General features: G+C 36.0%; 17 non-coding genes across 17 annotated transcripts; all 17 read right to left on the reverse strand.

The window, feature by feature from the left end:
- Positions 1 to 849: 849 nt before the first annotated feature.
- Positions 850 to 923, reverse strand: TRNAN-GUU (transfer RNA asparagine (anticodon GUU)). Its single transcript has one exon. It is a non-coding gene; the product is annotated as a tRNA-Asn (tRNA).
- An 887-nt stretch (positions 924 to 1,810) lies between these two features.
- On the reverse strand, positions 1,811 to 1,884 carry TRNAN-GUU (transfer RNA asparagine (anticodon GUU)). The gene has a single exon. It is a non-coding gene; the product is annotated as a tRNA-Asn (tRNA).
- An 885-nt stretch (positions 1,885 to 2,769) lies between these two features.
- Positions 2,770 to 2,843, reverse strand: TRNAN-GUU (transfer RNA asparagine (anticodon GUU)). Its single transcript has one exon. It is a non-coding gene; the product is annotated as a tRNA-Asn (tRNA).
- An 886-nt stretch (positions 2,844 to 3,729) lies between these two features.
- On the reverse strand, positions 3,730 to 3,803 carry TRNAN-GUU (transfer RNA asparagine (anticodon GUU)). The gene has a single exon. It is a non-coding gene; the product is annotated as a tRNA-Asn (tRNA).
- Positions 3,804 to 5,647: 1,844 nt separating this feature from the next.
- TRNAN-GUU (transfer RNA asparagine (anticodon GUU)) lies at positions 5,648 to 5,721 on the reverse strand. Its single transcript has one exon. It is a non-coding gene; the product is annotated as a tRNA-Asn (tRNA).
- An 886-nt stretch (positions 5,722 to 6,607) lies between these two features.
- TRNAN-GUU (transfer RNA asparagine (anticodon GUU)) lies at positions 6,608 to 6,681 on the reverse strand. The gene has a single exon. It is a non-coding gene; the product is annotated as a tRNA-Asn (tRNA).
- Positions 6,682 to 7,566: 885 nt separating this feature from the next.
- TRNAN-GUU (transfer RNA asparagine (anticodon GUU)) lies at positions 7,567 to 7,640 on the reverse strand. The gene has a single exon. It is a non-coding gene; the product is annotated as a tRNA-Asn (tRNA).
- Positions 7,641 to 8,527: 887 nt separating this feature from the next.
- Positions 8,528 to 8,601, reverse strand: TRNAN-GUU (transfer RNA asparagine (anticodon GUU)). The gene has a single exon. It is a non-coding gene; the product is annotated as a tRNA-Asn (tRNA).
- A 4,115-nt stretch (positions 8,602 to 12,716) lies between these two features.
- Positions 12,717 to 12,790, reverse strand: TRNAN-GUU (transfer RNA asparagine (anticodon GUU)). The gene has a single exon. It is a non-coding gene; the product is annotated as a tRNA-Asn (tRNA).
- An 886-nt stretch (positions 12,791 to 13,676) lies between these two features.
- TRNAN-GUU (transfer RNA asparagine (anticodon GUU)) lies at positions 13,677 to 13,750 on the reverse strand. Its single transcript has one exon. It is a non-coding gene; the product is annotated as a tRNA-Asn (tRNA).
- Positions 13,751 to 14,636: 886 nt separating this feature from the next.
- Positions 14,637 to 14,710, reverse strand: TRNAN-GUU (transfer RNA asparagine (anticodon GUU)). Its single transcript has one exon. It is a non-coding gene; the product is annotated as a tRNA-Asn (tRNA).
- Positions 14,711 to 16,478: 1,768 nt separating this feature from the next.
- On the reverse strand, positions 16,479 to 16,552 carry TRNAN-GUU (transfer RNA asparagine (anticodon GUU)). Its single transcript has one exon. It is a non-coding gene; the product is annotated as a tRNA-Asn (tRNA).
- An 885-nt stretch (positions 16,553 to 17,437) lies between these two features.
- Positions 17,438 to 17,511, reverse strand: TRNAN-GUU (transfer RNA asparagine (anticodon GUU)). Its single transcript has one exon. It is a non-coding gene; the product is annotated as a tRNA-Asn (tRNA).
- Positions 17,512 to 19,273: 1,762 nt separating this feature from the next.
- TRNAN-GUU (transfer RNA asparagine (anticodon GUU)) lies at positions 19,274 to 19,347 on the reverse strand. The gene has a single exon. It is a non-coding gene; the product is annotated as a tRNA-Asn (tRNA).
- A 4,332-nt stretch (positions 19,348 to 23,679) lies between these two features.
- Positions 23,680 to 23,753, reverse strand: TRNAN-GUU (transfer RNA asparagine (anticodon GUU)). Its single transcript has one exon. It is a non-coding gene; the product is annotated as a tRNA-Asn (tRNA).
- Positions 23,754 to 25,962: 2,209 nt separating this feature from the next.
- On the reverse strand, positions 25,963 to 26,036 carry TRNAN-GUU (transfer RNA asparagine (anticodon GUU)). Its single transcript has one exon. It is a non-coding gene; the product is annotated as a tRNA-Asn (tRNA).
- An 821-nt stretch (positions 26,037 to 26,857) lies between these two features.
- Positions 26,858 to 26,931, reverse strand: TRNAN-GUU (transfer RNA asparagine (anticodon GUU)). The gene has a single exon. It is a non-coding gene; the product is annotated as a tRNA-Asn (tRNA).
- Between the last annotated feature and the right edge of the window lie 634 nt (positions 26,932 to 27,565).

A 27,565-nucleotide genomic window follows, 5' to 3' on the forward strand; every position in this document is an offset into this window, starting at 1 on the left:
GATTTATTGAAATATGTGTAAAAGGCCAACATCTGGAGATCTTTTGTAAAACTCTTCCTCCATTGAAGAACAAAAAAACAAATTGGTACTTTCTTGTCAAGAGGTAAGCTTTCAGGAGCTGAAGCTGTTTATATGATTAGCAGAGTGGCGCAGCGGAAGCGTGCTGGGCCCATAACCCAGAGGTCGATGGATCGAAACCATCCTCTGCTATCTTTGTTTTTTTATAATTATTTGTTGATTAAACCAATACAAAACTGAGATTAATATTTTGGCTCAGTTCTATCTTTTTTATTATGTTAAAAAAGAGATTTAGTAAAACTGTTCATCCATTAAAGAACAAAGAAACACATTGGTACAAACACTAAAATGTGCTTCAATGGTTTCCTAAAAACTTACCTAATTAACTACTTTTAAGAGGAATTGTATCAGAGAAGTCTAGATATACTGCATAACAAGAGGTGGTTTTATGTTTTAACTTGTCTACCTAAGGTTCTTCAAAATATGATCACAAGGTCAAAAATATCCCAGGGTGGGATTAAACCACAAACCTTTGAGATAGAAACCAAATGTGCTGACTGTTTGTTCCAAGTCAACAAAATAAGACTAGATTCAAGTTAGTACCATAAAAAAATTCCTAGACATAGATTTAATAGTCATTATTTTAAAGAGCTTTTGTAAGATTCTTTATCTACTGAAGAACAGAGGAGAAACATTGGTACTTTCTGATGAAGAGTGAAGCTTTCAGGAGCTTCTGTGACTTAAGATCAGGAACACTATACCACAAGAGGTGATTTAATGTTTTAACTTGTCAACATCTAGTTCTCCAAAATGTGACCAAAAAGTTGATTACGTCCCTGGGTGGGATTGAACCACCAACCTTTCGGTTAACAGCCGAACGCGCTAACCGATTGCGCCACAGAGACCCCTCTAAAGTTGTATCAAATTAGTGATCTAAAAATGATTTATTGAAATATGTGTAAAAGGCCAACATCTGGAGATCTTTTGTAAAACTCTTCCTCCATTGAAAAACAAAAAAACAAATTGGTACTTTCTTGTCAAGAGGTAAGCTTTCAGGAGCTGAAGCTGTTTATATGATTAGCAGAGTGGCGCAGCGGAAGCGTGCTGGGCCCATAACCCAGAGGTCGATGGATCGAAACCATCCTCTGCTATCTTTGTTTTTTTTTATAATTATTTGTTGATTAAACCAATACAAAACTGAGATTAATATTTTGGCTCAGTTCTATCTTTTTTATTATGTTAAAAAAGAGATTTAGTAAAACTGTTCATCCATTAAAGAACAAAGAAACACATTGGTACAAACACTAAAATGTGCTTCAATGGTTTCCTAAAAACTTACGTAATTAACTACTTTTAAGAGGAATTGTATCAGAGAAGTCTAGATATACTGCATAACAAGAGGTGGTTTTATGTTTTAACTTGTCTACCTAAGGTTCTTCAAAATATGATCACAAGGTCAAAAATATCCCTGGGTGGGATTAAACCACAAACCTTTGAGATAGAAACCAAATGTGCTGACTGATTGTTCCAAGTCAACAAAATAAGACTAGATTCAAGTTAGTACCATAAAAAAATTCCTAGACATAGATTTAATAGTCATTATTTTAAAGAGCTTTTGTAAGATTCTTTATCTACTGAAGAACAGAGGAGAAACATTGGTACTTTCTGATGAAGAGTGAAGCTTTCAGGAGCTTCTGTGACTTAAGATCAGGAACACTATACCACAAGAGATGATTTAATGTTTTAACTTGTCAACATCTAGTTCTCCAAAATGTGACCAAAAAGTTGATTACGTCCCTGGGTGGGATTGAACCACCAACCTTTCGGTTAACAGCCGAACGCGCTAACCGATTGCGCCACAGAGACCCCTCTAAAGTTGTATCAAATTAGTGATCTAAAAATGATTTATTGAAATATGTGTAAAAGGCCAACATCTGGAGATCTTTTGTAAAACTCTTCCTCCATTGAAGAACAAAAAAACAAATTGGTACTTTCTTGTCAAGAGGTAAGCTTTCAGGAGCTGAAGCTGTTTATATGATTAGCAGAGTGGCGCAGCGGAAGCGTGCTGGGCCCATAACCCAGAGGTCGATGGATCGAAACCATCCTCTGCTATCTTTGTTTTTTTATAATTATTTGTTGATTAAACCAATACAAAACTGAGATTAATATTTTGGCTCAGTTCTATCTTTTTTATTATGTTAAAAAAGAGATTTAGTAAAACTTTTCATCCATTAAAGAACAAAGAAACACATTGGTACAAACACTAAAATGTGCTTCAATGGTTTCCTAAAAACTTACGTAATTAACTACTTTTAAGAGGAATTGTATCAGTGAAGTCTAGATATACTGCATAACAAGAGGTGGTTTTATGTTTTAACTTGTCTACCTAAGGTTTTTCAAAATATGATCACACGGTCAAAAATATCCCTGGGTGGGATTAAACCACAAACCTTTGAGATAGAAACCAAATGTGCTGACTGATTGTTCCAAGTCAACAAAATAAGACTAGATTCAAGTTAGTACCATAAAAAAATTCCTAGACATAGATTTAATAGTCATTATTTTAAAGAGCTTTTGTAAGATTCTTTATCTACTGAAGAACAGAGGAGAAACATTGGTACTTTCTGATGAAGAGTGAAGCTTTCAGGAGCTTCTGTGACTTAAGATCAGGAACACTATACCACAAGAGGTGATTTAATGTTTTAACTTGTCAACATCTAGTTCTCCAAAATGTGACCAAAAAGTTGATTACGTCCCTGGGTGGGATTGAACCACCAACCTTTCGGTTAACAGCCAAACGCGCTAACCGATTGCGCCACAGAGACCCCTCTAAAGTTGTATCAAATTAGTGATCTAAAAATGATTTATTGAAATATGTGTAAAAGGCCAACATCTGGAGATCTTTTGTAAAACTCTTCCTCCATTGAAGAACAAAAAAACAAATTGGTACTTTCTTGTCAAGAGGTAAGCTTTCAGGAGCTGAAGCTGTTTATATGATTAGCAGAGTGGCGCAGCGGAAGCGTGCTGGGCCCATAACCCAGAGGTCGATGGATCGAAACCATCCTCTGCTGTCTTTGTTTTTTTATAATTATTTGTTGATTAAACCAATACAAAACTGAGATTAATATTTTGGCTCAGTTCTATCTTTTTTATTATGTTAAAAAAGAGATTTAGTAAAACTGTTCATCCATTAAAGAACAAAGAAACACATTGGTACAAACACTAAAATGTGCTTCAATGGTTTCCTGAAAAAATTACCTAATTAACTACTTTTAAGAGGAATTGTATCAGAGAAGTCTAGATATACTGCATAACAAGAGGTGGTTTTATGTTTTAACTTGTCTACCTAAGGTTCTTCAAAATATGATCACAAGGTCAAAAATATCCCAGGGTGGGATTAAACCACAAACCTTTGAGATAGAAACCAAATGTGCTGACTGATTGTTCCAAGTCAACAAAATAAGACTAGATTCAAGTTAGTACCATAAAAAAATTCCTAGACATAGATTTAATAGTCATTATTTTAAAGAGCTTTTGTAAGATTCTTTATCTACTGAAGAACAGAGGAGAAACATTGGTACTTTCTGATGAAGAGTGAAGCTTTCAGGAGCTTCTGTGACTTAAGATCAGGAACACTATACCACAAGAGGTGATTTAATGTTTTAACTTGTCAACATCTAGTTCTCCAAAATGTGACCAAAAAGTTGATTACGTCCCTGGGTGGGATTGAACCACCAACCTTTCGGTTAACAGCCGAACGCGCTAACCGATTGCGCCACAGAGACCCCTCTAAAGTTGTATCAAATTAGTGATCTAAAAATGATTTATTGAAATATGTGTAAAAGGCCAACATCTGGAGATCTTTTGTAAAACTCTTCCTCCATTGAAGAACAAAAAAACAAATTGGTACTTTCTTGTCAAGAGGTAAGCTTTCAGGAGCTGAAGCTGTTTATATGATTAGCAGAGTGGCGCAGCGGAAGCGTGCTGGGCCCATAACCCAGAGGTCGATGGATCGAAACCATCCTCTGCTATCTTTGTTTTTTTATAATTATTTGTTGATTAAACCAATACAAAACTGAGATTAATATTTTGGCTCAGTTCTATCTTTTTTATTATGTTAAAAAAGAGATTTAGTAAAACTGTTCATCCATTAAAGAACAAAGAAACACATTGGTACAAACACTAAAATGTGCTTCAATGGTTTCCTAAAAACTTACCTAATTAACTACTTTTAAGAGGAATTGTATCAGAGAAGTCTAGATATACTGCATAACAAGAGGTGGTTTTATGTTTTAACTTGTCTACCTAAGGTTCTTCAAAATATGATCACAAGGTCAAAAATATCCCAGGGTGGGATTAAACCACAAACCTTTGAGATAGAAACCAAATGTGCTGACTGTTTGTTCCAAGTCAACAAAATAAGACTAGATTCAAGTTAGTACCATAAAAAAATTCCTAGACATAGATTTAATAGTCATTATTTTAAAGAGCTTTTGTAAGATTCTTTATCTACTGAAGAACAGAGGAGAAACATTGGTACTTTCTGATGAAGAGTGAAGCTTTCAGGAGCTTCTGTGACTTAAGATCAGGAACACTATACCACAAGAGGTGATTTAATGTTTTAACTTGTCAACATCTAGTTCTCCAAAATGTGACCAAAAAGTCGATTACGTCCCTGGGTTGGATTGAACCACCAACCTTTTGGTTAACAGCCGAACGCGCTAACCGATTGCGCCACAGAGACCCCTCTAAAGTTGTATCAAATTAGTGATCTAAAAATGATTTATTGAAATATGTGTAAAAGGCCAACATCTGGAGATCTTTTGTAAAACTCTTCCTCCATTGAAGAACAAAAAAACAAATTGGTACTTTCTTGTCAAGAGGTAAGCTTTCAGGAGCTGAAGCTGTTTATATGATTAGCAGAGTGGCGCAGCGGAAGCGTGCTGGGCCCATAACCCAGAGGTCGATGGATCGGAACCATCCTCTGCTATCTTTGTTTTTTTATAATTATTTGTTGATTAAACCAATACAAAACTGAGATTAATATTTTGGCTCAGTTCTATCTTTTTTATTATGTTAAAAAAGAGATTTAGTAAAACTGTTCATCCATTAAAGAACAAAGAAACACATTGGTACAAACACTAAAATGTGCTTCAATGGTTTCCTAAAAACTTACGTAATTAACTACTTTTAAGAGGAATTGTATCAGAGAAGTCTAGATATACTGCATAACAAGAGGTGGTTTTATGTTTTAACTTGTCTACCTAAGGTTCTTCAAAATATGATCACAAGGTCAAAAATATCCCTGGGTGGGATTAAACCACAAACCTTTGAGATAGAAACCAAATGTGCTGACTGATTGTTCCAAGTCAACAAAATAAGACTAGATTCAAGTTAGTACCATAAAAAAATTCCTAGACATAGATTTAATAGTCATTATTTTAAAGAGCTTTTGTAAGATTCTTTATCTACTGAAGAACAGAGGAGAAACATTGGTACTTTCTGATGAAGAGTGAAGCTTTCAGGAGCTTCTGTGACTTAAGATCAGGAACACTATACCACAAGAGGTGATTTAATGTTTTAACTTGTCAACATCTAGTTCTCCAAAATGTGACCAAAAAGTTGATTACGTCCCTGGGTGGGATTGAACCACCAACCTTTCGGTTAACAGCCAAACGCGCTAACCGATTGCGCCACAGAGACCCCTCTAAAGTTGTATCAAATTAGTGATCTAAAAATGATTTATTGAAATATGTGTAAAAGGCCAACATCTGGAGATCTTTTGTAAAACTCTTCCTCCATTGAAGAACAAAAAAACAAATTGGTACTTTCTTGTCAAGAGGTAAGCTTTCAGGAGCTGAAGCTGTTTATATGATTAGCAGAGTGGCGCAGCGGAAGCGTGCTGGGCCCATAACCCAGAGGTCGATGGATCGAAACCATCCTCTGCTGTCTTTGTTTTTTTATAATTATTTGTTGATTAAACCAATACAAAACTGAGATTAATATTTTGGCTCAGTTCTATCTTTTTTATTATGTTAAAAAAGAGATTTAGTAAAACTGTTCATCCATTAAAGAACAAAGAAACACATTGGTACAAACACTAAAATGTGCTTCAATGGTTTCCTGAAAAAATTACCTAATTAACTACTTTTAAGAGGAATTGTATCAGAGAAGTCTAGATATACTGCATAACAAGAGGTGGTTTTATGTTTTAACTTGTCTACCTAAGGTTCTTCAAAATATGATCACAAGGTCAAAAATATCCCAGGGTGGGATTAAACCACAAACCTTTGAGATAGAAACCAAATGTGCTGACTGATTGTTCCAAGTCAACAAAATAAGACTAGATTCAAGTTAGTACCATAAAAAAATTCCTAGACATAGATTTAATAGTCATTATTTTAAAGAGCTTTTGTAAGATTCTTTATCTACTGAAGAACAGAGGAGAAACATTGGTACTTTCTGATGAAGAGTGAAGCTTTCAGGAGCTTCTGTGACTTAAGATCAGGAACACTATACCACAAGAGGTGATTTAATGTTTTAACTTGTCAACATCTAGTTCTCCAAAATGTGACCAAAAAGTTGATTACGTCCCTGGGTGGGATTGAACCACCAACCTTTCGGTTAACAGCCGAACGCGCTAACCGATTGCGCCACAGAGACCCCTCTAAAGTTGTATCAAATTAGTGATCTAAAAATGATTTATTGAAATATGTGTAAAAGGCCAACATCTGGAGATCTTTTGTAAAACTCTTCCTCCATTGAAGAACAAAAAAACAAATTGGTACTTTCTTGTCAAGAGGTAAGCTTTCAGGAGCTGAAGCTGTTTATATGATTAGCAGAGTGGCGCAGCGGAAGCGTGCTGGGCCCATAACCCAGAGGTCGATGGATCGAAACCATCCTCTGCTATCTTTGTTTTTTTATAATTATTTGTTGATTAAACCAATACAAAACTGAGATTAATATTTTGGCTCAGTTCTATCTTTTTTATTATGTTAAAAAAGAGATTTAGTAAAACTGTTCATCCATTAAAGAACAAAGAAACACATTGGTACAAACACTAAAATGTGCTTCAATGGTTTCCTAAAAACTTACCTAATTAACTACTTTTAAGAGGAATTGTATCAGAGAAGTCTAGATATACTGCATAACAAGAGGTGGTTTTATGTTTTAACTTGTCTACCTAAGGTTCTTCAAAATATGATCACAAGGTCAAAAATATCCCAGGGTGGGATTAAACCACAAACCTTTGAGATAGAAACCAAATGTGCTGACTGTTTGTTCCAAGTCAACAAAATAAGACTAGATTCAAGTTAGTACCATAAAAAAATTCCTAGACATAGATTTAATAGTCATTATTTTAAAGAGCTTTTGTAAGATTCTTTATCTACTGAAGAACAGAGGAGAAACATTGGTACTTTCTGATGAAGAGTGAAGCTTTCAGGAGCTTCTGTGACTTAAGATCAGGAACACTATACCACAAGAGGTGATTTAATGTTTTAACTTGTCAACATCTAGTTCTCCAAAATGTGACCAAAAAGTTGATTACGTCCCTGGGTGGGATTGAACCACCAACCTTTCGGTTAACAGCCGAACGCGCTAACCGATTGCGCCACAGAGACCCCTCTAAAGTTGTATCAAATTAGTGATCTAAAAATGATTTATTGAAATATGTGTAAAAGGCCAACATCTGGAGATCTTTTGTAAAACTCTTCCTCCATTGAAGAACAAAAAAACAAATTGGTACTTTCTTGTCAAGAGGTAAGCTTTCAGGAGCTGAAGCTGTTTATATGATTAGCAGAGTGGCGCAGCGGAAGCGTGCTGGGCCCATAACCCAGAGGTCGATGGATCGAAACCATCCTCTGCTATCTTTGTTTTTTTTTATAATTATTTGTTGATTAAACCAATACAAAACTGAGATTAATATTTTGGCTCAGTTCTATCTTTTTTATTATGTTAAAAAAGAGATTTAGTAAAACTGTTCATCCATTAAAGAACAAAGAAACACATTGGTACAAACACTAAAATGTGCTTCAATGGTTTCCTAAAAACTTACGTAATTAACTACTTTTAAGAGGAATTGTATCAGAGAAGTCTAGATATACTGCATAACAAGAGGTGGTTTTATGTTTTAACTTGTCTACCTAAGGTTCTTCAAAATATGATCACAAGGTCAAAAATATCCCTGGGTGGGATTAAACCACAAACCTTTGAGATAGAAACCAAATGTGCTGACTGATTGTTCCAAGTCAACAAAATAAGACTAGATTCAAGTTAGTACCATAAAAAAATTCCTAGACATAGATTTAATAGTCATTATTTTAAAGAGCTTTTGTAAGATTCTTTATCTACTGAAGAACAGAGGAGAAACATTGGTACTTTCTGATGAAGAGTGAAGCTTTCAGGAGCTTCTGTGACTTAAGATCAGGAACACTATACCACAAGAGATGATTTAATGTTTTAACTTGTCAACATCTAGTTCTCCAAAATGTGACCAAAAAGTTGATTACGTCCCTGGGTGGGATTGAACCACCAACCTTTCGGTTAACAGCCGAACGCGCTAACCGATTGCGCCACAGAGACCCCTCTAAAGTTGTATCAAATTAGTGATCTAAAAATGATTTATTGAAATATGTGTAAAAGGCCAACATCTGGAGATCTTTTGTAAAACTCTTCCTCCATTGAAGAACAAAAAAACAAATTGGTACTTTCTTGTCAAGAGGTAAGCTTTCAGGAGCTGAAGCTGTTTATATGATTAGCAGAGTGGCGCAGCGGAAGCGTGCTGGGCCCATAACCCAGAGGTCGATGGATCGAAACCATCCTCTGCTATCTTTGTTTTTTTATAATTATTTGTTGATTAAACCAATACAAAACTGAGATTAATATTTTGGCTCAGTTCTATCTTTTTTATTATGTTAAAAAAGAGATTTAGTAAAACTTTTCATCCATTAAAGAACAAAGAAACACATTGGTACAAACACTAAAATGTGCTTCAATGGTTTCCTAAAAACTTACGTAATTAACTACTTTTAAGAGGAATTGTATCAGTGAAGTCTAGATATACTGCATAACAAGAGGTGGTTTTATGTTTTAACTTGTCTACCTAAGGTTTTTCAAAATATGATCACACGGTCAAAAATATCCCTGGGTGGGATTAAACCACAAACCTTTGAGATAGAAACCAAATGTGCTGACTGATTGTTCCAAGTCAACAAAATAAGACTAGATTCAAGTTAGTACCATAAAAAAATTCCTAGACATAGATTTAATAGTCATTATTTTAAAGAGCTTTTGTAAGATTCTTTATCTACTGAAGAACAGAGGAGAAACATTGGTACTTTCTGATGAAGAGTGAAGCTTTCAGGAGCTTCTGTGACTTAAGATCAGGAACACTATACCACAAGAGGTGATTTAATGTTTTAACTTGTCAACATCTAGTTCTCCATAATGTGACCAAAAAGTCGATTACGTCCCTGGGTGGGATTGAACCACCAACCCTTAGGTTAACAGCCGAACGCGCTAACCGATTGCGCCACAGAGACCCCTCTAAAGTTGTATCAAATTAGTGATCTAAAAATGATTTATTGAAATATGTGTAAAAGGCCAACATCTGGAGATCTTTTTTAAAACTCTTCCTCCATTGAAGAACAAAAAAACAAATTGGTACTTTCTTGTCAAGAGGTAAGCTTTCAGGAGCTGAAGCTGTTTATATGATTAGCAGAGTGGCGCAGCGGAAGCGTGCTGGGCCCATAACCCAGAGGTCGATGGATCGAAACCATCCTCTGCTATCTTTGTTTTTTTATAATTATTTGTTGATTAAACCAATACAAAACTGAGATTAATATTTTGGCTCAGTTCTATCTTTTTTATTATGTTAAAAAAGAGATTTATTAAAACTGTTCATCCATTAAAGAACAAAGAAACACATTGGTACAAACACTAAAATGTGCTTCAATGGTTTCCTAAAAACTTACGTAATTAACTACTTTTAAGAGGAATTGTATCAGTGAAGTCTAGATATACTGCATAACAAAGGGTGGTTTTATGTTTTAACTTGTCTACCTAAGGTTCTTCAAAATATGATCACACGGTCAAAAATATCCCTGGGTGGGATTAAACCACAAACCTTTGAGATAGAAACCAAATGTGCTGACTGATTGTTCCAAGTCAACAAAATAAGACTAGATTCAAGTTAGTACCATAAAAAAATTCCTAGACATAGATTTAATAGTCATTATTTTAAAGAGCTTTTGTAAGATTCTTTATCTACTGAAGAACAGAGGAGAAACATTGGTACTTTCTGATGAAGAGTGAAGCTTTCTGGAGCTTCTGTGACTTAAGATCAGGAACACTATACCACAAGAGGTGATTTAATGTTTTAACTTGTCAACATCTAGTTCTCCAAAATGTGACCAAAAAGTCGATTACGTCCCTGGGTGGGATTGAACCACCCACCTTTCGGTTAACAGCCGAACGCGCTAACCGATTGTGCCACAGAGACCCCTCTAAAGTTGTATCAAATTAGTGATCTAAAAATGATTTATTGAAATATGTGTAAAAAGCCAACATCTGGAGATCTTTTGTAAAACTCTTCCTCCATTGAAGAACAAAAAAACAAATTGGTACTTTCTTGTCAAGAGGTAAGCTTTCAGGAGCTGAAGCTGTTTACATGATTAGCAGAGTGGCGCAGCGGAAGCGTGCTGGGCCCATAACCCAGAGGTCGATGGATCGAAACCATCCTCTGCTATCTTTGTTTTTTTTATAATTATTTGTTGATTAAACCAATACAAAAATGAGATTAATATTTTGGCTCAGTTCTATCTTTTTTATTATGTTAAAAAAGAGATTTAGTAAAACTGTTCATCCATTAAAGAACAAAGAAACACATTGGTACAAACACTTAAATGTGCTTCAATGGTTTCCTAAAAACTTACCTAATTAACTACTTTTAAGAGGAATTGTATCAGAGAAGTCTAGATATACTGCATAACAAGAGGTGGTTTTATGTTTTAACTTGTCTACCTAAGGTTCTTCAAAATATGATCACAAGGTCAAAAATATCCCAGGGTGGGATTAAACCACAAACCTTTGAGATAGAAACCAAATGTGCTGACTGATTGTTCCAAGTCAACAAAATAAGACTAGATTCAAGTTAGTACCATAAAAAAATTCCTAGACATAGATTTAATAGTCATTATTTTAAAGAGCTTTTGTAAGATTCTTTATCTACTGAAGAACAGAGGAGAAACATTGGTACTTTCTGATGAAGAGTGAAGCTTTCAGGAGCTTCTGTGACTTAAGATCAGGAACACTATACCACAAGAGGTGATTTCATGTTTTAACTTGTCAACATCTAGTTCTCCAAAATGTGACCAAAAAGTCGATTACGTCCCTGGGTGGGATTGAACCACCAACCTTTCGGTTAACAGCCGAACGCGCCACAGAGACCCCTCTAAAGTTGTATCAAATTAGTGATCTAAAAATGATTTATTGAAATATGTGTAAAAGGCCAACATCTGGAGATCTTTTGTAAAACTCTTCCTCCATTGAAGAACAAAAAAACAAATTGGTACTTTCTTGTCAAGAGGTAAGCTTTCAGGAGCTGAAGCTGTTTATATGATTAGCAGAGTGGCGCAGCGGAAGCGTGCTGGGCCCATAACCCAGAGGTCGATGGATCGAAACCATCCTCTGCTATCTTTGTTTTTTTTATAATTATTTGTTGATTAAACCAATACAAAACTGAGATTAATATTTTGGCTCAGTTCTATCTTTTTTATTATGTTAAAAAAGAGATTTAGTAAAACTGTTCATCCATTAAAGAACAAAGAAACACATTGGTACAAACACTTAAATGTGCTTCAATGGTTTCCTAAAAACTTACCTAATTAACTACTTTTAAGAGGAATTGTTCAGAGAAGTCTAGATATACTGCATAACAAGAGGTGGTTTTATGTTTTAACTTGTCTACCTAAGGTTCTTCAAAATATGATCACAAGGCAACAAAATAAGACTAGATTCAAGTTAGTACCATAAAAAAATTCCTAGACATAGATTTAATAGTCATTATTTTAAAGAGCTTTTGTAAGATTCTTTATCTACTGAAGAACAGAGGAGAAACATTGGTACTTTCTGATGAAGAGTGAAGCTTTCAGGAGCTTCTGTGACTTAAGATCAGGAACACTATACCACAAGAGGTGATTTAATGTTTTAACTTGTCAACATCTAGTTCTCCAAAATGTGACCAAAAAGTCGATTACGTCCCTGGGTGGGATTGAACCACCAACCTTTCGGTTAACAGCCGAACGCGCCACAGAGACCCCTCTAAAGTTGTATCAAATTAGTGATCTAAAAATGATTTATTCTTTAAATATCCCTGGGTGGGATTAAACCACAAACCTTTGAGATAGAAACCAAATGTGCTGACTGATTGTTCCAAGTCAACAAAATAAGACAAGATTCAAGTTAGTACCATAAAAAAAATTCCTAGACATAGATTTAATAGTCATTATTTTAAAGAGCTTTTGTAAGATTCTTTATCTACTGAAGAACAGAGGAGAAACATTGGTACTTTCTGATGAAGAGTGGAGCTTTCAGGAGCTTCTGTGACTTAAGATCAGGAACCCTATACCACAAGAGGTGATTTAATGTTTTAACTTGTCAACATCTAGTTCTCCAAAATGTGACCAAAAAGTCGATTACGTCCCTGGGTGGGATTGAACCACCAACCTTTCGGTTAACAGCCGAACACGCTAACCGATTGCGCCACAGAGACCCCTCTAAACTTGTATCAAATTAGTGATCTAAAAATGATTTATTGAAATATGTGTAAAAGGCCAACATCTGGAGATCTTTTGTAAAACTCTTCCTCCATTGAGTAACAAAAAAACAAATTGGTACTTTCTTGTCAAGAGGTAAGCTTTCAGGAGCTGAAGCTGTTTATATGATTAGCAGAGTGGCGCAGCGGAAGCGTGCTGGGCCCATAACCCAGAGGTCGATGGATCGAAACCATCCTCTGCTATCTTTGTTTTTTTTATAATTATTTGTTGATTAAACCAATACAAAACTGAGATTAATATTTTGGCTCAGTTCTATCTTTTTTATTATGTTAAAAAAGAGATTTAGTAAAACTGTTCATCCATTAAAGAACAAAGAAAGACATTGGTACAAACACTTAAATGTGCTTCAATGGTTTCCTAAAAACTTACCTAATTAACTACTTTTAAGAGGAATTGTATCAGAGAAGTCTAGATATACTGCATAACAAGAGGTGGTTTTATGTTTTAACTTGTCTACCTAAGGTTCTTCAAAATATGATCACAAGGTCAAAAATATCCCAGGGTGGGATTAAACCACAAACCTTTGAGATAGAAACCAAATGTGCTGACTGATTGTTCCAAGTCAACAAAATAAGACTAGATTCAAGTTAGTACCATAAAAAAATTCCTAGACATAGATTTAATAGTCATTATTTTAAAGAGCTTTTGTAAGATTCTTTATCTACTGAAGAACAGAGGAGAAACATTGGTACTTTCTGATGAAGAGTGGAGCTTTCAGGAGCTTCTGTGACTTAAGATCAGGAACACTATACCACAAGAGGTGATTTAATGTTTTAACTTGTCAACATCTAGTTCTCCAAAATGTGACCAAAAAGTCGATTACGTCCCTGGGTGGGATTGAACCACCAACCTTTCGGTTAACAGCCGAACACGCTAACCGATTGCGCCACAGAGACCCCTCTAAACTTGTATCAAATTAGTGATCTAAAAATGATTTATTGAAATATGTGTAAAAGGCCAACATCTGGAGATCTTTTGTAAAACTCTTCCTCCATTGAGTAACAAAAAAACAAATTGGTACTTTCTTGTCAAGAGGTAAGCTTTCAGGAGCTGAAGCTGTTTATATGATTAGCAGAGTGGCGCAGCGGAAGCGTGCTGGGCCCATAACCCAGAGGTCGATGGATTGAAACCATCCTCTGCTATCTTTGTTTTTTTTATAATTATTTGTTGATTAAACCAATACAAAACTGAGATTAATATTTTGGCTCAGTTCTATCTTTTTTATTATGTTAAAAAAGAGATTTAGTAAAACTGTTCATCCATTAAAGAACAAAGAAAGACATTGGTACAAACACTTAAATGTGCTTCAATGGTTTCCTAAAAACTTACCTAATTAACTACTTTTAAGAGGAATTGTATCAGAGAAGTCTAGATATACTGCATAACAAGAGGTGGTTTTATGTTTTAACTTGTCTACCTAAGGTTCTTCAAAATATGATCACAAGGTCAAAAATATCCCAGGGTGGGATTAAACCACAAACCTTTGAGATAGAAACCAAATGTGCTGACTGATTGTTCCAAGTCAACAAAATAAGACTAGATTCAAGTTAGTACCATAAAAAAATTCCTAGACATAGATTTAATAGTCATTATTTTAAAGAGCTTTTGTAAGATTCTTTATCTACTGAAGAACAGAGGAGAAACATTGGTACTTTCTGATGAAGAGTGGAGCTTTCAGGAGCTTCTGTGACTTAAGATCAGGAACACTATACCACAAGAGGTGATTTAATGTTTTAACTTGTCAACATCTAGTTCTCCAAAATGTGACCAAAAAGTCGATTACGTCCCTGGGTGGGATTGAACCACCAACCTTTCGGTTAACAGCCGAACACGCTAACCGATTGCGCCACAGAGACCCCTCTAAACTTGTATCAAATTAGTGATCTAAAAATGATTTATTGAAATATGTGTAAAAGGCCAACATCTGGAGATCTTTTGTAAAACTCTTCCTCCATTGAAGAACAAAAAAACAAATTGGTACTTTCTTGTCAAGAGGTAAGCTTTCAGGAGCTGAAGCTGTTTATATGATTAGCAGAGTGGCGCAGCGGAAGCGTGCTGGGCCCATAACCCAGAGGTCGATGGATCGAAACCATCCTCTGCTATCTTTGTTTTTTTTATAATTATTTGTTGATTAAACCAATACAAAACTGAAATTAATATTTTGGCTCAGTTCTATCTTTTTTATTATGTTAAAAAAGAGATTTAGTAAAACTGTTCATCCATTAAAGAACAAAGAAACACATTGGTACAAACACTTAAATGTGCTTCAATGGTTTCCTAAAAACTTACCTAATTAACTACTTTTAAGAGGAATTGTATCAGAGAAGTCTAGATATACTGCATAACAAGAGGTGGTTTTATGTTTTAACTTGTCTACCTAAGGTTCTTCAAAATATGATCACAAGGTCAAAAATATCCCAGGGTGGGATTAAACCACAAACCTTTGAGATAGAAACCAAATGTGCTGACTGATTGTTCCAAGTCAACAAAATAAGACTAGATTCAAGTTAGTACCATAAAAAAATTCCTAGACATAGATTTAATAGTCATTATTTTAAAGAGCTTTTGTAAGATTCTTTATCTACTGAAGAACAGAGGAGAAACATTGGTACTTTCTGATGAAGAGTGAAGCTTTCAGGAGCTTCTGTGACTTAAGATCAGGAACACTATACCACAAGAGGTGATTTAATGTTTTAACTTGTCAACATCTAGTTCTCCAAAATGTGACCAAAAAGTCGATTACGTCCCTGGGTGGGATTGAACCACCAACCTTTCGGTTAACAGCCGAACGCGCCACAGAGACCCCTCTAAAGTTGTATCAAATTAGTGATCTAAAAATGATTTATTCTTTAAATATCCCTGGGTGGGATTAAACCACAAACCTTTGAGATAGAAACCAAATGTGCTGACTGATTGTTCCAAGTCAACAAAATAAGACTAGATTCAAGTTAGTACCATAAAAAAATTCCTAGACATAGATTTAATAGTCATTATTTTAAAGAGCTTTTGTAATATTCTTTATCTACTGAAGAACAGAGGAGAAACATTGGTACTTTCTGATGAAGAGTGAAGCTTTCAGGAGCTTCTGTGACTTAAGATCAGGAACACTATACCACAAGAGGTGATTTAATGTTTTAACTTGTCAACATCTAGTTCTCCAAAATGTGACCAAAAAGTCGATTACGTCCCTGGGTGGGATTGAACCACCAACCTTTCGGTTAACAGCCGAACGCGCCACAGAGACCCCTCTAAAGTTGTATCAAATTAGTGATCTAAAAATGATTTATTCTTTAAATATCCCTGGGTGGGATTAAACCACAAACCTTTGAGATAGAAACCAAATGTGCTGACTGATTGTTCCAAGTCAACAAAATAAGACTAGATTCAAGTTAGTACCATAAAAAAATTCCTAGACATAGATTTAATAGTCATTATTTTAAAGAGCTTTTGTAAGATTCTTTATCTACTGAAGAACAGAGGAGAAACAATGGTACTTTCTGATGAAGAGTGAAGCTTTCAGGAGCTTCTGTGACTTAAGATCAGGAACACTATACCACAAGAGGTGATTTAATGTTTTAACTTGTCAACATCTAGTTCTCCAAAATGTGACCAAAAAGTCGATTACGTCCCTGGGTGGGATTGAACCACCAACCTTTCGGTTAACAGCCGAACACGCTAACCGATTGCGCCACAGAGACCCCTCTAAACTTGTATCAAATTAGTGATCTAAAAATGATTTATTGAAATATGTGTAAAAGGTCAACATCTGGAGATCTTTTGTAAAACTCTTCCTCCATTGAGTAACAAAAAAACAAATTGGTACTTTCTTGTCAAGAGGTAAGCTTTCAGGAGCTGAAGCTGTTTATATGATTACCAGAGTGGCGCAGCGGAAGCGTGCTGGGCCCATAACCCAGAGGTCGATGGATCGAAACCATCCTCTGCTATCTTTGTTTTTTTATAATTATTTGTTGATTAAACCAATACAAAACTGAGATTAATATTTTGGCTCAGTTCTATCTTTTTTATTATGTTAAAAAAGAGATTTAGTAAAACTGTTCATCCATTAAAGAACAAAGAAACACATTGGTACAAACACTAAAATGTGCTTCAATGGTTTCCTAAAAACTTACCTAATTAACTACTTTTAAGAGGAATTGTATCAGAGAAGTCTAGATATACTGCATAACAAGAGGTGGTTTTATGTTTTAACTTGTCTACCTAAGGTTCTTCAAAATATGATCACAAGGTCAAAAATATCCCAGGGTGGGATTAAACCACAAACCTTTGAGATAGAAACCAAATGTGCTGACTGATTGTTCCAAGTCAACAAAATAAGACTAGATTCAAGTTAGTACCATAAAAAAATTCCTAGACATAGATTTAATAGTCATTATTTTAAAGAGCTTTTGTAAGATTCTTTATCTACTGAAGAACAGAGGAGAAACATTGGTACTTTCTGATGAAGAGTGAAGCTTTCAGGAGCTTCTGTGACTTAAGATCAGGAACACTATACCACAAGAGGTGATTTAATGTTTTAACTTGTCAACATCTAGTTCTCCAAAATGTGACCAAAAAGTCGATTACGTCCCTGGGTGGGATTGAACCACCAACCTTTCGGTTAACAGCCGAACGCGCTAACCGATTGCGCCACAGAGACCCCTCTAAAGTTGTATCAAATTAGTGATCTAAAAATGATTTATTGAAATATGTGTAAAAGGCCAACATCTGGAGATCTTTTGTAAAACTCTTCCTCCATTGAAGAACAAAAAAACAAATTGGTACTTTCTTGTCAAGAGGTAAGCTTTCAGGAGCTGAAGCTGTTTATATGATTAGCAAAGTGGCGCAGCGAAGGCGTGCTGGGCCCAAAAGGTCGATGGATCGAAACCATCCTCTGCCATCTTTGTTTTTTTATAATTATTTGTTGATTAAACCAATACAAAACTGAGATTAATATTTTGGCTCAGTTCTATCTTTTTTATTATGTTAAAAAAGAGATTTAGTAAAACTGTTAATCCATTAAAGAACAAAGAAACACATTGGTACAAACACTAAAAATGTGCTTCAATGGTTTCCTAAAAACTTACCTAATTAACTACTTTTAAGAGGAATTGTATCAGAGAAGTCTAGATATACTGCATAACAAGAGGTGGTTTTACGTTTTAACTTGTCTACCTAAGGTTCTTCAAAATATGATCACAAGGTCAAAAATATCCCTGGGTGGGATTAAACCACAAACCTTTGAGATAGAAACCAAATGTGCTGACTGTTTGTTCCAAGTCAACAAAATAAGACTAGATTCGAATTAGTACCATAAAAAAATTCCTAGACATAGATTTAATAGTCATTATTTTAAAGAGCTTTTGTAAGATTCTTTATCTACTGAAGAACAGAGGAGAAACATTGGTACTTTCTGATGAAGAGTGAAGCTTTCAGGAGCTTCTGTGACTTAAGATCAGGAACACTATACCACAAGAGGTGATTTAATGTTTTAACTTGTCAACATCTAGTTCTCCAAAATGTGACCAAAAAGTCGATTACGTCCCTGGTTGGGATTGAACCACCAACCTTTCGGTTAACAGCCGAACGCGCCACAGAGACCCCTCTAAAGTTGTATCAAATTAGTGATCTAAAAATGATTTATTCTTTAAATATCCCTGGGTGGGATTAAACCACAAACCTTTGAGATAGAAACCAAATGTGCTGACTGATTGTTCCAAGTCAACAAAATAAGACTAGATTCAAGTTAGTACCATAAAAAAATTCCTAGACATAGATTTAATAGTCATTATTTTAAAGAGCTTTTGTAAGATTCTTTATCTACTGAAGAACAGAGGAGAAACATTGGTACTTTCTGATGAAGAGTGAAGCTTTCAGGAGCTTCTGTGACTTAAGATCAGGAACACTATACCACAAGAGGTGATTTAATGTTTTAACTTGTCAACATCTAGTTCTCCAAAATGTGACCAAAAAGTCGATTACGTCCCTGGGTGGGATTGAACCACCAACCTTTCGGTTAACAGCCGAACGCGCCACAGAGACCCCTCTAAAGTTGTATCAAATTAGTGATCTAAAAATGATTTATTCTTTAAATATCCCTGGGTGGGATTAAACCACAAACCTTTGAGATAGAAACCAAATGTGCTGACTGATTGTTCCAAGTCAACAAAATAAGACAAGATTCAAGTTAGTACCATAAAAAAATTCCTAGACATAGATTTAATAGTCATTATTTTAAAGAGCTTTTGTAAGATTCTTTATCTACTGAAGAACAGAGGAGAAACATTGGTACTTTCTGATGAAGAGTGGAGCTTTCAGGAGCTTCTGTGACTTAAGATCAGGAACACTATACCACAAGAGGTGATTTAATGTTTTAACTTGTCAACATCTAGTTCTCCAAAATGTGACCAAAAAGTCGATTACGTCCCTGGGTGGGATTGAACCACCAACCTTTCGGTTAACAGCCGAACACGCTAACCGATTGCGCCACAGAGACCCCTCTAAACTTGTATCAAATTAGTGATCTAAAAATGATTTATTGAAATATGTGTAAAAGGCCAACATCTGGAGATCTTTTGTAAAACTCTTCCTCCATTGAGTAACAAAAAAACAAATTGGTACTTTCTTGTCAAGAGGTAAGCTTTCAGGAGCTGAAGCTGTTTATATGATTAGCAGAGTGGCGCAGCGGAAGCGTGCTGGGCCCATAACCCAGAGGTCGATGGATCGAAACCATCCTCTGCTATCTTTGTTTTTTTTATAATTATTTGTTGATTAAACCAATACAAAACTGAGATTAATATTTTGGCTCAGTTCTATCTTTTTTATTATGTTAAAAAAGAGATTTAGTAAAACTGTTCATCCATTAAAGAACATAGAAACACATTGGTACAAACACTTAAATGTGCTTCAATGGTTTCCTAAAAACTTACCTAATTAACTACTTTTAAGAGGAATTGTATCAGAGAAGTCTAGATATACTGCATAACAAGAGGTGGTTTTATGTTTTAACTTGTCTACCTAAGGTTCTTCAAAATATGATCACAAGGTCAAAAATATCCCAGGGTGGGATTAAACCACAAACCTTTGAGATAGAAACCAAATGTGCTGACTGATTGTTCTAAGTCAACAAAATAAGACTAGATTCAAGTTAGTACCATAAAAAAATTCCTAGACATAGATTTAATAGTCATTATTTTAAAGAGCTTTTGTAAGATTCTTTATCTACTGAAGAACAGAGGAGAAACATTGGTACTTTCTGATGAAGAGTGGAGCTTTCAGGAGCTTCTGTGACTTAAGATCAGGAACACTATACCACAAGAGGTGATTTAATGTTTTAACTTGTCAACATCTAGTTCTCCAAAATGTGACCAAAAAGTCGATTACATCCCTGGGTGGGATTGAACCACCAACCTTTCGGTTAACAGCCGAACACGCTAACCGATTGCGCCACAGAGACCCCTCTAAACTTGTATCAAATTAGTGATCTAAAAATGATTTATTGAAATATGTGTAAAAGGCCAACATCTGGAGATCTTTTGTAAAACTCTTCCTCCATTGAGTAACAAAAAAACAAATTGGTACTTTCTTGTCAAGAGGTAAGCTTTCAGGAGCTGAAGCTGTTTATATGATTAGCAGAGTGGCGCAGCGGAAGCGTGCTGGGCCCATAACCCAGAGGTCGATGGATCGAAACCATCCTCTGCTATCTTTGTTTTTTTTATAATTATTTGTTGATTAAACCAATACAAAACTGAGATTAATATTTTGGCTCAGTTCTATCTTTTTTATTATGTTAAAAAAGAGATTTAGTAAAACTGTTCATCCATTAAAGAACAAAGAAACACATTGGTACAAACACTTAAATGTGCTTCAATGGTTTCCTAAAAACTTACCTAATTAACTACTTTTAAGAGGAATTGTATCAGAGAAGTCTAGATATACTGCATAACAAGAGGTGGTTTTATGTTTTAACTTGTCTACCTAAGGTTCTTCAAAATATGATCACAAGGTCAAAAATATCCCAGGGTGGGATTAAACCACAAACCTTTGAGATAGAAACCAAATGTGCTGACTGATTGTTCCAAGTCAACAAAATAAGACTAGATTCAAGTTAGTACCATAAAAAAATTCCTAGACATAGATTTAATAGTCATTATTTTAACCCCTTCCTGACAGAGCTAGTTTTTGCGTTCCTGACAGAGCCATTTTTTTCAAATCTGACATGTCTCACTTAAGTGGGGATAACTTTTTTTTGCTTTTACTTATCCCAGTGATTTTGAGATTGTTTTTTCGTGACACATTGTACTTCAAATTAGTGGTAAATTTGGGTCGATACAGTCTGTGTTTTTTTGTGAAAAATACCAAAATGTCGTGAAAAAATGGAAAATTTAGCGATTTGCAAAATGTTAAATTTTCTGCTTGTGAGACAAATAATCATACCACTCAAAATAGTTAATAACTAACATAGACCATATGTCTACTTTATGTTGCCATCATTATTTCAACTTCCTTTTCATTTTTTTGGACACTAGGAGGCGTAAAATATGAATAGCAAATTCTCAAATTTTCAAGAAAATTTCAAACACTGATTTTTTTAGGGACCAGTTCAGTTCTGATGTGACTTTGAGGGACTTGTATGTGAGACACCCCCATAAATGATGCCATTTCAAAAACTGCACCCCTCACAGTATTCAAAACAGCATTTTGGAAGTTTGTTAACCCTTTAGGTGTTTCACAGGAATTAAAACAAAGTGTAGGTGAAATTTCAAAATTTCATTTTTTTTGCAGAGTTTCAATTTTAATACATTTTTCTAACGAATACAGTAGATTTTACTAGAGAAATGTGACTAAAAATTGATTCCCCCAATTCTTTTGTTTTCATAAATATCCTATATGTGGCCCTAGTGTGCACGGTGACCAAACCACAGGCTTCATAATAGAAGGAGCACCTACTTGATTTTGGAGCCTCCTTTTTATGAGATTATTTTTTAGGCACCATGTAGGTTTCTAGGCACCATAAGATGCTAAAAGTTAGGAACCCCCCCACAAGTGACCCCATTTTGCAAACTACACCCTTCAGGGAATTCATCTAGGGGTATAGTGTACATTTCAAACCCCCAGGGGTTTCACCAATTGTGGTACAACTGGGCAGTGAAAATAAAAAAAATTAATTTTTCATTTTCACAGCTCAGTTGTATCAAAATTGGTGAAACCCCGGGGGGTTTGAAATGTACACTATACCCCTTGATGAATTCCCTGAAGGGTGTAGTTTGCAAAATGGGGTCACTTGTGGGGGGGTTCCACTGTATGGGTGTTTCGGGGGTCATTCAACCAGAATCTGTGCTGCAAAATCCAAAAATCACTCCTTCCCTTCTGAGTCCTGCCATGCACCCAACTGGTATTTTTTGGTCACACATGAGGCATTGCCGTACTCGGGAGAAATTGGGGCACAGATTTTGGGGTGCTTTGTCTCCTTCATTCCTTGTGAAAATGAAAAATTTTGAGCCAGATCTGCATTTTTGTGTAAAAAAATGTAATTTTTTACACAAAAATGCAGTTCTGGCTCAAAAATTTTTTATTTTCACAAGGAATGAAGGAGACAAAGCACCCCAAAATCTGTGCCCCAATTTCTCCCGAGTACGGCAATGCCTCACGTGTGACCAAAAAATACCAGTTGGGTGCATGGCAGGACTCAGAAGGGAAGGAGTGATTTTTGGTGGCGGAATGAATGGTGGGTGCTATGTCGCATTAGCAAGACCCCCGAAGCACCAATACAGTGGAACCCCCCCACAAGTGACCCCATTTTAGTCACCAGCTTTGGGAGGGGGGCTGGCGCTGCGGCTGGCGGGGGGGTGGGAGGGGTGCTGGCGCTGCGGCAGCCGGGTGGGTGGGAGGGAGGGGGGCTGCCGGGTGGGAGGGGGGGGGGGGCTGGCGATCGGTGGGGTATATACACACACACACACACACACACACACATATATATATATATATATATATATATATGTGTGTATATATGTATATATATATATATATTTATATATATACATATATATACACACACACATATATATATATATATATATGTGTGTGTGTATGTATATATATATATATATATATATATATATATATATATATATATACATATATTTTCAGTGCATATATTTTATTGTACACCTTTTTCAGCAGCTTGATGCTGCTGCTGCTGCTGCGGGGGGGAGGGGGGAGGAGGGCAGCGCTGCGTGCGCTCCAGACGCTCCGGGGGAGCCGTTGGAGCCGCTGCTGCTGCCGGGTGAGTGCCCGGCGGGTGCGAGGGGTGGGCTGCACATCGGTGGTGATCGGTGCTGTACCTGACAGCACCGATCACCACCGATCCCTGTGTTACCGAGCGGCTTAGCCGCCGGTAACACAGGAAACGCTGTGAATGGCTGTTCAGATTTGAACAGCCAATCACAGCGATCGCCGACCGGGGGGGGGCACCCCTGCCCCCCCTGGGCGGCGAGGGGGGATGTCTGCTGTCAGGGACAGCAGACATCACCTAACTGTCACTGCGTCTCTAGACGCAGTGACAGTTAGAAGTCATGACGTACATGTACGTCAAATGTCGGGAAGTACTTCCCGACCATGACGTACATGTACGTCAAATGTCGGGAAGGGGTTAAAGAGCTTTTGTAAGATTCTTTATCTACTGAAGAACAGAGGAGAAACATTGGTACTTTCTGATGAAGAGTGAAGCTTTCAGGAGCTTCTGTGACTTAAGATCAGGAACACTATACCACAAGAGGTGATTTAATGTTTTAACTAGTTCTCCAAAATGTGACCAAAAAGTCGATTACGTCCCTGGGTGGGATTGAACCACCAACCTTTCGGTTAACAGCCGAACGCGCTAACCGATTGCGCCACAGAGACCCCTCTAAAGTTGTATCAAATTAGTGATCTAAAAATGATTTATTGAAATATGTGTAAAAGGCCAACATCTGGAGATCTTTTGTAAAACTCTTCCTCCATTGAAGAACAAAAAAACAAATTGGTACTTTCTTGTCAAGAGGTAAGCTTTCAGGAGCTGAAGCTGTTTATATGATTAGCAGAGTGGCGCAGCGGAAGCGTGCTGGGCCCATAACCCAGAGGTCGATGGATTGAAACCATCCTCTGCTATCTTTGTTTTTTTTATAATTATTTGTTGATTAAACCAATACAAAACTGAGATTAATATTTTGGCTCAGTTCTATCTTTTTTATTATGTTAAAAAAGAGATTTAGTAAAACTGTTCATCCATTAAAGAACAAAGAAACACATTGGTACAAACACTTAAATGTGCTTCAATGGTTTCCTAAAAACTTACCTAATTAACTACTTTTAAGAGGAATTGTATCAGAGAAGTCTAGATATACTGCATAACAAGAGGTGGTTTTATGTTTTAACTTGTCTACCTAAGGTTCTTCAAAATATGATCACAAGGTCAAAAATATCCCAGGGTGGGATTAAACCACAAACCTTTGAGATAGAAACCAAATGTGCTGACTGATTGTTCCAAGTCAACAAAATAAGACTAGATTCAAGTTAGTACCATAAAAAAATTCCTAGACATAGATTTAATAGTCATTATTTTAAAGAGCTTTTGTAAGATTCTTTATCTACTGAAGAACAGAGGAGAAACATTGGTACTTTCTGATGAAGAGTGAAGCTTTCAGGAGCTTCTGTGACTTAAGATCAGGAACACTATACCACAAGAGGTGATTTAATGTTTTAACTTGTCAACATCTAGTTCTCCAAAATGTGACCAAAAAGTCGATTACGTCCCTGGGTGGGATTGAACCACCAACCTTTCGGTTAACAGCCGAACGCGCCACAGAGACCCCTCTAAAGTTGTATCAAATTAGTGATCTAAAAATGATTTATTCTTTAAATATCCCTGGGTGGGATTAAACCACAAACCTTTGAGATAGAAACCAAATGTGCTGACTGATTGTTCCAAGTCAACAAAATAAGACTAGATTCAAGTTAGTACCATAAAAAAATTCCTAGACATAGATTTAATAGTCATTATTTTAAAGAGCTTTTGTAAGATTCTTTATCTACTGAAGAACAGAGGAGAAACAATGGTACTTTCTGATGAAGAGTGAAGCTTTCAGGAGCTTCTGTGACTTAAGATCAGGAACACTATACCACAAGAGGTGATTTAATGTTTTAACTTGTCAACATCTAGTTCTCCAAAATGTGACCAAAAAGTCGATTACGTCCCTGGGTGGGATTGAACCACCAACCTTTCGGTTAACAGCCGAACGCGCCACAGAGACCCCACTAAAGTTGTATCAAATTAGTGATCTAAAAATGATTTATTCTTTAAATATCCCTGGGTGGGATTAAACCACAAACCTTTGAGATAGAAACCAAATGTGCTGACTGATTGTTCCAAGTCAACAAAATAAGACTAGATTCAAGTTAGTACCATAAAAAAATTCCTAGACATAGATTTAATAGTCATTATTTTAAAGAGCTTTTGTAAGATTCTTTATCTACTGAAGAACAGAGGAGAAACAATGGTACTTTCTGATGAAGAGTGAAGCTTTCAGGAGCTTCTGTGACTTAAGATCAGGAACACTATACCACAAGAGGTGATTTAATGTTTTAACTTGTCAACATCTAGTTCTCCAAAATGTGACCAAAAAGTCGATTACGTCCCTGGGTGGGATTGAACCACCAACCTTTTGGTTAACAGCCGAACGCGCCACAGAGACCCCTCTAAAGTTGTATCAAATTAGTGATCTAAAAATGATTTATTCTTTAAATATCCCTGGGTGGGATTAAACCACAAACCTTTGAGATAGAAACCAAATGTGCTGACTGATTGTTCCAAGTCAACAAAATAAGACAAGATTCAAGTTAGTACCATAAAAAAATTCCTAGACATAGATTTAATAGTCATTATTTTAAAGAGCTTTTGTAAGATTCTTTATCTACTGAAGAACAGAGGAGAAACATTGGTACTTTCTGATGAAGAGTGAAGCTTTCAGGAGCTTCTGTGACTTAAGATCAGGAACACTATACCACAAGAGGTGATTTAATGTTTTAACTTGTCAACATCTAGTTCTCCAAAATGTGACCAAAAAGTCAATTACGTCCCTGGGTGGGATTGAACCACCAACCTTTCGGTTAACAGCCGAACACGCTAACCGATTGCGCCACAGAGACCCCTCTAAAGTTGTATCAAATTAGTGATCTAAAAATGATTTATTCTTTAAATATCCCTGGGTGGGATTAAACCACAAACCTTTGAGATAGAAACCAAATGTGCTGACTGATTGTTCCAAGTCAACAAAATAAGACTAGATTCAAGTTAGTACCATAAAAAAATTCCTAGACATAGATTTAATAGTCATTATTTTAAAGAGCTTTTGTAAGATTCTTTATCTACTGAAGAACAGAGGAGAAACAATGGTACTTTCTGATGAAGAGTGAAGCTTTCAGGAGCTTCTGTGACTTAAGATCAGGAACACTATACCACAAGAGGTGATTTAATGTTTTAACTTGTCAACATCTAGTTCTCCAAAATGTGACCAAAAAGTCGATTATGTCCCTGGGTGGGATTGAACCACCAACCTTTCGGTTAACAGCCGAACGCGCCACAGAGACCCCTCTAAAGTTGTATCAAATTAGTGATCTAAAAATGATTTATTCTTTAAATATCCCTGGGTGGGATTAAACCACAAACCTTTGAGATAGAAACCAAATGTGCTGACTGATTGTTCCAAGTCAACAAAATAAGACAAGATTCAAGTTAGTACCATAAAAAAATTCCTAGACATAGATTTAATAGTCATTATTTTAAAGAGCTTTTGTAAGATTCTTTATCTACTGAAGAACAGAGGAGAAACATTGGTACTTTCTGATGAAGAGTGAAGCTTTCAGGAGCTTCTGTGACTTAAGATCAGGAACACTATACCACAAGAGGTGATTTAATGTTTTAACTTGTCAACATCTAGTTCTCCAAAATGTGACCAAAAAGTCAATTACGTCCCTGGGTGGGATTGAACCACCAACCTTTCGGTTAACAGCCGAACACGCTAACCGATTGCGCCACAGAGACCCCTCTAAACTTGTATCAAATTAGTGATCTAAAAATGATTTATTGAAATATGTGTAAAAGGCCAACATCTGGAGATCTTTTGTAAAACTCTTCCTCCATTGAGTAACAAAAAAACAAATTGGTACTTTCTTGTCAAGAGGTAAGCTTTCAGGAGCTGAAGCTGTTTATATGATTAGCAGAGTGGCGCAGCGGAAGCGTGCTGGGCCCATAACCCAGAGGTCGATGGATTGAAACCATCCTCTGCTATCTTTGTTTTTTTATAATTATTTGTTGTTTAAACAATACAAAACTGAGATTAATATTTTGGCTCAGTTCTATCTTTTTTATTATGTTAAAAAAGAGATTTAGTAAAACTGTTCATCCATTAAAGAACAAAGAAACACATTGGTACAAACACTAAAATGTGCTTCAATGGTTTCCTAAAAACTTACCTAATTAACTACTTTTAAGAGGAATTGTATCAGAGAAGTCTAGATATACTGCATAACAAGAGGTGGTTTTATGTTTTAACTTGTCTACCTAAGGTTCTTCAAAATATGATCACAAGGTCAAAAATATCCCAGGGTGGGATTAAACCACAAACCTTTGAGATAGAAACCAAATGTGCTGACTGATTGTTCCAAGTCAACAAAAT

The sequence above is a fragment of the Crinia signifera genome, chromosome 3 (assembly GCF_055691185.1).
Source record: "Crinia signifera chromosome 3, ASM5569118v1, whole genome shotgun sequence".
Classification (NCBI taxonomy): domain Eukaryota; kingdom Metazoa; phylum Chordata; class Amphibia; order Anura; family Myobatrachidae; genus Crinia; species Crinia signifera.